This window comes from Sinocyclocheilus rhinocerous, unplaced genomic scaffold (genome assembly GCF_001515625.1).
Source record: "Sinocyclocheilus rhinocerous isolate Xijiao unplaced genomic scaffold, SAMN03320098_v1.1 scaffold877, whole genome shotgun sequence".
Lineage (NCBI taxonomy): Eukaryota > Metazoa > Chordata > Actinopteri > Cypriniformes > Cyprinidae > Sinocyclocheilus > Sinocyclocheilus rhinocerous.
The window spans coordinates 546,657-553,320 of record NW_015662177.1 but is presented as its reverse complement, the minus strand read 5'-3'; the positions used below and the strand labels follow the sequence as shown (position 1 = coordinate 553,320).

At 31.3% G+C, this 6,664-nt stretch overlaps 1 pseudogene; it reads right to left on the bottom strand.

Annotated features, from left to right (window-relative positions):
* Window positions 1-1,209: 1,209 nt before the first annotated feature.
* Window positions 1,210-6,061, bottom strand: LOC107727903 (putative serine/threonine-protein kinase F31E3.2; annotated as a pseudogene).
* Window positions 6,062-6,664: the final 603 nt, after the last annotated feature.

Below are 6,664 nucleotides of genomic sequence, written 5' to 3'. Positions count from 1 at the left end.
TCATTAAAAACCACTGATTTATTTTGGAGTGAAACAAGTGACACGTCTTTATGAGCGAGTCATTAAATCATTCACTCAACTGTTTCATTAAAAACCACTGATTTATTTTGGAGTGAAACAAGTGACACGTCTTTATGAGCGAGTCATTAAATCATTCACTCAACTGTTTCATTAAAAACCACTGATTTATTTTGGAGTGAAACAAGTGACACGTCTTTATGAGCGAGTCATTGAATCATTGAATCAAAACACTGATTCTTTTCGAAACAAAACACCATTCCTCGAGTGTTGCATGGAAATGCACAGAAGTTGATTCTGCTTTGGCTTCATTTAGAACTATTATTTGCAAAAAACGTAACTGGCAATATTGTGTCTAAAAAGTTCAATGTTAATATCACAATATACTTATGTGATGAGTTTTATTCGTCACAGTCAGATTATCACTCTTATGGTGCCACAGTAAACAGGGCATCACTGTAACCGGCATGAATATAAAAATACATTTAAAAATGAGTTTAATTTAAATTATATACTCCTTTCCTGTATACACAGGAACTATAGTAAATAAAACCCAACAGTTCATATACTATTAAGGCAAATATTGCAAAACAGAGGTAACATTGTCAAAAATCTAATACACTTTCTGCATATTCAGATGAAAACAAAAATCTGATTATTAAATAAGACTAAAATAACTCAGTAGTAATACTTGTTACTGACTGGCTATTCACATTGATTGATTTGTATGTGCTTTATGGTGAATTATTAGAAAAATACTGTGACATTTTACCTTGTCTTTGGAAAAACAACGATTGTTACAGAGAGAAAAAAATAGTTAATTTATGTTTTCTGTTTTCATGGAAAATTAGTTCCTATTGCTTTTGTTTTAGCCCCTGCTGTGTCTTCATTTACCTTAAAGGGGTCATATGATGCTGCTAAAAAGAACATTATTTTGTGTATTTGGTGTAATGAAATGTGTTAATGTGGTTTAAGGTTCAAAAAACACATTATTTTCCACATACTGTACATTTATTGTTTCTCCTCTATGCCCCGCTAGAACGAGCCGTTTTAGGTAGGCGTGGTTGACTCTTAACTTTTATAAAGAATATCTCTTCGGATTTGAGACTTTAGTCTTTGCAACTTTACAGATCTTCTTTATGCACCAAGAGCTTGTAACACTACAAAGAGAAAGGAAAAATTGAAATCGCATCATATGACCCCTTTAATCTTCATCAAGTTAGGAGACAAATCTGCAGGGGTGGATGGAGAGTTCAGCAGGTCACACTCAAAATTCTGAAGCAGGTCTAATGATAAGCCTCGCATCGACCTTTCTGGTCGGTCAGGACGATTCTTCAGCTCGAGGATTGGCTCAATGGGACTTTGCTGCAGTAGCTGGGAATCAAAGGGCATGCCGTGGAAAAACGTCTGGCTTTGGAATAGCTCCAGGCGCTGTAAGCGACTATATTCAAACATGATAAGAGAATTTTAGGAAGACAGCTTTCAATATTTGCATAAACAACAGGGTTATATGCCATTCAGATTTGAAGGAGGTACAAATAAAATGTAAAGAAATGTTGAGAAATTAATTTAAATTAGGTGTATTTTTTCATTATAATTTTTTCTATGGATTACCTATAAATTAATATTTTAAATATTTTATTTTATATTACACATTTTATTTTATATTTATTAAAAAAATTAATATTGGGTTTTAATATATAATATATAAACATTAATATATAAATCTTAATATGGGGTATACCCATAAACATCAGATGATCTTAATAAAATACATGCAACTTTTTATTTTTTTTACATGTTTTTGTATTTCACATAATACATGTTATGATCCAGCCTGTTTCCCTGTGAATTCTCATTTTGAAGTGTTTTTCTGCCCCCTGAGAATTTCTGTTTTCAGTTCCTGTTAACTGTTCTACCTTCTACCGTTTGTTGTCATATAGTGATTCATTGGTTTCACCCCCTTGTTAACCCTTGTTTATATACCTCTGTGTTTGCCTTGTTCAGTGTCAGTCTTTGTTTCCTGGTGTATGCTCCAGTTCCGTGTTTCTGGTTCTTTTCCCTGTGTTAGTTCTTCATTAATGCTCTTAATAAATCCTACTGCAAGTGGATCCTCCGCCTTGTGTTTCCGTGCCTCCATCGTTACAACATATGATACGTACAGTTAAACATGTAATACATTACAGTCTTGTTTATTGTATAATCTGCCTATGAATATAAATCATAGTCAAAATCTATATACATGTAAATCAACATAATCGCTACAATTATTGATATTCATATTATCAATATAATTCAATTCAATTCAATTAAAAAAACTTTATCATCTATCAACCAGTGATAGAAATGTATCTTATGTAAATGTACTCCTTTCCTATACTCATTATATACTCATAAATATACTCATTATTGACATTCATATTATCAATAATTGATATTCAGTTATTGAAAATTACATTTATTGATATTCATAAGCATACTTAAAGGGGTCATATGATGCGATTTAAATTTTTCCTTTCTCTGGATAGTTGGCCAATCAGAGCACACCTCGCTTTTCAGAACAATGAGCTTTGTAAAAATTGACGCGTTTCAGAAAGGCGGGGCATAGAGGAGAAACAATAATGTACAGTATGTGGAAAATAATGTGTTTTTTGAACCTTAAACCGCATAAACACATTTCATTACACCAAATACACAAAATAATGTTCTTTTTAGCAACATCATATGACCCCTTTAAAACAATAAAAATATTGTATTGAGTATCCTTATGAATATCAATCAAGAGTCACACTGTTGTGCAAATAAACACCCAAATAAATAAACAAACAAACAAATAAATAAAATATTTTTAATGATACATTTTTAGTGTGAATTAGCAATAAATTATATTTTCGACATTAAATATGGGGTATTTCTAATTAACATTAGATGATATCAATAAAATACATTATAAAAGTGTATCAATGTTTTAAACACATTATACAACTAACATCCATAAATAATAAATGTTAAAAACTTATAATTTATGAATGTATAATAATAATAATAATTATTATTATTATTATTATTATTAGTAGTAGTAGTAGTAGATGCAGGAGTAGTAGTATTATTTATGGATTTAAGATGATTATGAATTATATTAATACAAATATTAAAACATTAATAATTACATTTTTACATATTTATTTTTTAAACATACATAATACAATTATATATGTAATATATTATTGTCTTTTATTGTGTAATGCATGTTTATAAATATAAACCATAATTAGAAGAGAAGAAAGAAAGAAAGAAAGAAAGAAAGAGAAAGATTATGTATAGCAGCTGACCTCTAAGAGCAGGAAGGTCAGAGTTGGACTGAGGCTTGCAGGCATGTCATATGGACAGACACTCACTGACACTGGTCAGCATATCACAGTGATCTGCTTCCGCAGGCAGAGGAAACTAAAAATCAAAATAATCGAGAAAAGACTCACTCAGTCTGAATAAGCAGCCTGAAGCACTTTCTACACATCACTGAGATCTGCACGTTGAGATTGACACATCCATCAAGTACAATGCTCATCTTGCAGTATGGCCTCTGGATATGTCTCACCCCTCCAGTGGCTAAAGCGTAGAGAAGAATGCCAAGAGACCACCAGTCTGCAGCGTGGCTGTACGGAGTACGGACCGCCGCTCAGGACCTCAGGAGCTGTTTAATGACCACATCATGTAATTAAATATCCATTTTTACAGAAATAGCTCATTTGCATGTCTTTAGTTACTGCTAGATATAGCTGATGATAAACATTGTCTTACTACGGAAATCCTTTCCCTTGCAGTTCAGATTCCAGCCTCACCGCAGATAGTAAAAGCTCTATCCCCACACTAAAGACGGCGAGACAGCCCGAAATCAGTCAAGCGGATGTGACCTAAATGAGACAGCATTAATATTTCTATTCCAAAATTCCCTTTACCAAAAGCTAAATGAGTGCTTCACAGTTGGGATGGACATTTGACAATCCAAAGACACAATTTAAGGGGGTCTGAATACTTTCCGTACCCACTGTATATGGTCCTTGTCTTGGCATATGTGAAAAATATGCAAATCTGTGGTTTCTGTATATGTTTTCTTTTTAGAATATGATATGAATTTGTAACTTGGATGAACTGTCTGCATATATGTTCATATCAATTAAGCACATTTTTTTATATATTCCTGACTATATATATACATAAATATCTAGACCACACAATGACAGCAGTGATATTCTTCTTTTTTTAGATAAATTGGGGATGAATTTGGAATTAATGGTTACTTCAAAATAGGAAAACAAATATATTTAAATACCGATCGATCTAAATTATTACAATATATAGGGCTGAATTTTGATTGCAAGTACATATATTTATATTTTAAAACGGTTATTTGTACACTTTTCTAAAGATCCATTGTTTTTAAAAAATATATATATATATATATATCTATAACAGTTTAGTAACATATTAAAAGTGATGATGTCAATATATAATGTAATATTATATATTGTTATAATTATTTTTTTTTGTAATACAGCTATCAGAAATATTCAACCCCTATTCAATACTGCTGCTTTTAAGTCACTTATTTGTATGGTAGGGTACAAAATAGTTTTAAATTACAGTTAAGCCTTTGGAAACACTGTAACAAACTGAAAGCTGTTACAGATACATATATTTGTGCATGAATGTTTAGAGCCAATTTGATTTTTTTTTTTTTTCATCACCTTTATGTTCTCAGAATCACTCAAATGTGTATTAACAAACTTTCTAAAATAGTTTACTGATACCTTTCTCAGTGAGAAGGATGTTCTCCATCTGTTTAAAGGGGTCATATGATGTTGCTAAAAAGAACATTATTTTGTGTATTTGGTGTAATGAAATGTGTTTATGCGGTTTAAGGTTCAAAAAACATAAATCGCATCATATGACCCCTTTAAGACAAAAAGTTTTTTCAGAGCATTTTAATAGGATGAATACAAACGTTTATTAACTTTAGTAACATTTATATTTAGTTATATTTTTAAACACAAAGTGGTCATATCAAAAATTTGAATATTCCTTTAAAATTAATGTGTTCAATGTTCACCCAAATACATCAAATTAAATAAAAAGTATGATATTGTAATTAATACCTCCACATCCCTATGTATTATTCCAAAGTCATGCAAAAAAACGGAAAATGAAAAAGGTGTGGTAACTTACTGTCACTGATACAAATTTACAACATCTGTTTGTGAAATGATTCAAGACTAAACATATTAGATTACTTAAATACAAAATAAGCATGTGAAGTGTTCGTCCATATACATAATGAATCTAACAACACTCACCCAAAGCAGAGCCCAACTCGGCAGCAAACACTCGAACATCTCTCTCATCAAAGTGTCCAGTAAGTATAGAGATCCCCAGTGCTGCAGTAATCACACACTGAACACAAACACACACGAGCGAGGGATGAGAGAGGAGAAAGACAATGTCACAGCAGACTGATTGGCCTGACCTTGAGGCCAGCTTCTTACAAATCAAACTCTAAGGAGACTTCATTCAAGCACAGTATGATCGGAAGCAGTATTTTTGAGTGTAATCGCAAGCTGGTGACACAAATTCAGTCTGTCACAGGGTCACGGAGGGAGGCTTTGGAAAGGAAGAAGATACAACACAATGATTAAGTCTCATTGCTCGCCCTGGCGAATGAGTGAAGAGAGAAAAATACATTGGGGGGGACGAAACAAATCACATGCAAAAGAACAAAATCAAATAAGAGTAAATCATTGAGCAGATCTTTCAAGAAATGTACAACTTTAGCTCTCTTGACAGATATATGTATTCTTATATAAATCTGGTACACCCAGTAATCTCCACATGATATCCATGCAAGAATACAAGAAAAACAGCACAGCAACATTAAGGTTGGGGCAGAACTGTTTGTCTGAGCAGTGTGGGCAGATGGGGAAGTGTTTTTAAAAAGCTAGTTTCACTAGTAATGCATTTAGTACAGTAAACACACTTCACCTTTCATTTCAATGTTCCTTTAAAGCAGAGGTTTTCAAACTTTTTGACGACCTTACATATCTGAGGTCCCTTTTCAATGACCCCTTTGTGAGGGACAAAAATATATATTTTATATTTTTATATGTTTATAAGTAATTAGGTAAATTAGGCAACTATATATTGCTTGAATGAAATGACAAATATATATATATATATATATATATCCTCTTAAACCTCTTAAAAAGTTAAAATAAAATATAAATAATACAATAAAATATCTTTTATATATAAAAAAATAAAAAAAGATTAATTTCAGGATTTCTGACCAGTCTTTAGAAAGGAGAATAAAAATGAAATAATAATTAAATTCAATAAGTGTGTTTATATATATATATATATTCCATTCAAATGTATACATTTAATTGATATATTAAGTTAACATGTACAAATAAAACCTTACAAAACACATTTTTTAGTGCATATTTTATATTTTATGCTAAAGCATATTTTAGTTTACCATAAAAGCTTGTCAGTACCTTCGGCTGTACAAAAGAAGTAATTATGAAATTACATATAAAGATGTAATTAAGTCCTACTTAAGTTCATCAAAAAAGCATACTTAAGTTCAACT